Genomic DNA, 2,500 nt, shown 5'->3' with positions numbered 1-2,500 from the left:
TACGTTGTGGTGCGGCCTGTGTCAACTGTCCGCTGATGTCGTACGCGTGAACCACAATCTGTACTGCACATTCGTCCTTATGTACTGAATGATACATCGTGGCACATGTGTGACCGTACAACGACTGCGCCCAAAAACGGCGGACCATACAGTGCAAATATTGTGCACGCAGCTACGTGTCGTCTCCCTATGAGAGCTGGATTGCAGTGTGGTACGCCATAGAGACGTGTGGGAGGAACGGACGCCGTGGATGGCGATCAGCATGAGCTGTGTGTTGATGTATTCGGACCTAGTCGTCTCTCCTCAAACACCGTGATAGCATGGTGCACCGCGTTCCATATCTGCGACATGCTACAGAGGCCGGTTGACAGTCGTTCGAGCAATGGACATCGCATACGTACGGGGGCCACCTTCCACGTATTGTCTAGGCGTGCACATTTTGTTGCGTGTATGTGGGCAGACGTAGTGTGGCGTGACACCTGACACAGGCATGCAATAATCGTTGAAGTTGCTAATGGCGATGGACGCCTACGTTTTCTGGTGAAGTTACGCAAATGAAGAAATGGTAACCCGTTGTGGTGCGGTTGTTCTCGCTAGGGGTGAATCGGTGATGGCGACGATAGGTTGAGGTACTAACCGGTTGTTCCAGCGATACCCACCATGCCGATGAAACTGAACGGCATCTGGGTGTGAAGCGATACGCGGTGGTGGCTGGGTGGGACCGTCCCCGGCCGGTGAGGGGGCGCCTCCCGGCGTGCTGGCCGCGCGGTGCGTGGGCGCACGCGCTACAGCCGGCTGGTGGGGGCGGCCAGTGGCAGGCGCGCCGGCCGACGGACGCGGCAGGCGTCGCAGCTGCGCGCCGGCGCACCCTGCGCGCGGCGCCGTGCGGCCAAAGTAGGTCCTCGCGGGCCCGGTGCGAAGCGCGGTGGACATCTTCAGTGTGCTGGTCCGATTGAGGACTGTGTGCGTTGAGGATGCGCCGCCGCCCGGCGCTCGGCGCCGCGACGCCGTCTGCTGCTCGGTCGCCCCAGCGGTTCTCGCTGGTGGTTTGTATCGCAGCTGTGCGGATGTGTTGGCGCGTGCGCTGTGCTGGGAGAGTTCGCTTCGGCACCCAAGTGGGGCTTTTGTCCTTCTGTGGCGCTGGCGTTGGAGCTGCCGGTCACCGTAGGTGGCGCGTGTTGTCTCCCGCCGGCAATGCCACGACAGCACGCTCCCGGGCCTCTGTCGGCAGCGGCAAGCTCAGTTGGGAGCACGGGTGGTCGCACCGAAAGCGTCTACTCGCCTAACTCCGGGCGATTGCGCCTCTCTCGAACCCGACCAAGTACTTGGGACGGCGCTGCGCGCCGCCGGGACCTGAGAGGGTTTCGAGGTGTATTGTGCAGGGGAGCTCAGCCTCCTCCTGTTTGCAGAATGATTGAGCGGACGCTTGCGTGTTCGCGCGGGCCCCCGGGACACACTCCCGGGCGGCCGGCTGCTCAGCTCTAGTTGGCGCAGCTCCCTGGTTGATCCTGCCAGTAGTCATATGCTTGTCTCAAAGATTAAGCCATGCATGTCTCAGTACAAGCCGCATTAAGGTGAAACCGCGAATGGCTCATTAAATCAGTTATGGTTCCTTAGATCGTACCCACGTTACTTGGATAACTGTGGTAATTCTAGAGCTAATACATGCAAACAGAGTCCCGACCAGAGATGGAAGGGACGCTTTTATTAGATCAAAACCAATCGGTCGGCTCGTCCGGTCCGTTTGCCTTGGTGACTCTGAATAACTTTGGGCTGATCGCACGGTCCTCGTACCGGCGACGCATCTTTCAAATGTCTGCCTTATCAACTGTCGATGGTAGGTTCTGCGCCTACCATGGTTGTAACGGGTAACGGGGAATCAGGGTTCGATTCCGGAGAGGGAGCCTGAGAAACGGCTACCACATCCAAGGAAGGCAGCAGGCGCGCAAATTACCCACTCCCGGCACGGGGAGGTAGTGACGAAAAATAACGATACGGGACTCATCCGAGGCCCCGTAATCGGAATGAGTACACTTTAAATCCTTTAACGAGTATCTATTGGAGGGCAAGTCTGGTGCCAGCAGCCGCGGTAATTCCAGCTCCAATAGCGTATATTAAAGTTGTTGCGGTTAAAAAGCTCGTAGTTGGATTTGTGTCCCACGCTGTTGGTTCACCGCCCGTCGGTGTTTAACTGGCATGTATCGTGGGACGTCCTGCCGGTGGGGCGAGCCGAAGGCGTGCGACCGCCTCGTGCGTGCTCGTGCGTCCCGAGGCGGACCCCGTTGAAATCCTACCAGGGTGCTCTTTATTGAGTGTCTCGGTGGGCCGGCACGTTTACTTTGAACAAATTAGAGTGCTTAAAGCAGGCAAGCCCGCCTGAATACTGTGTGCATGGAATAATGGAATAGGACCTCGGTTCTATTTTGTTGGTTTTCGGAACCCGAGGTAATGATTAATAGGGACAGGCGGGGGCATTCGTATTGCGACGTTAGAGGTGAAA

At 57.8% G+C, this 2,500-nt stretch overlaps 1 non-coding gene across 1 annotated transcript in view; it reads left to right on the top strand.

Annotated features, from left to right (window-relative positions):
- The first annotated feature begins 1,495 nt into the window (after nt 1-1,495).
- The window catches only part of LOC124771013, a 1,909-nt gene continuing 904 nt past the window's right edge, over nt 1,496-2,500 (top strand). Inside the window, exon 1 of the ribosomal RNA XR_007013263.1 lies at nt 1,496-2,500. This exon is cut by the window's right edge and continues 904 nt beyond it. This is a non-coding gene — a ribosomal RNA (small subunit ribosomal RNA).

Source organism: Schistocerca piceifrons, unplaced genomic scaffold (assembly GCF_021461385.2).
Source record: "Schistocerca piceifrons isolate TAMUIC-IGC-003096 unplaced genomic scaffold, iqSchPice1.1 HiC_scaffold_86, whole genome shotgun sequence".
NCBI classification, from domain to species: Eukaryota; Metazoa; Arthropoda; class Insecta; order Orthoptera; family Acrididae; genus Schistocerca; species Schistocerca piceifrons.
Note: the sequence above shows the minus strand (reverse complement) of the source record. Positions and strands in the feature narration are given on the sequence as shown.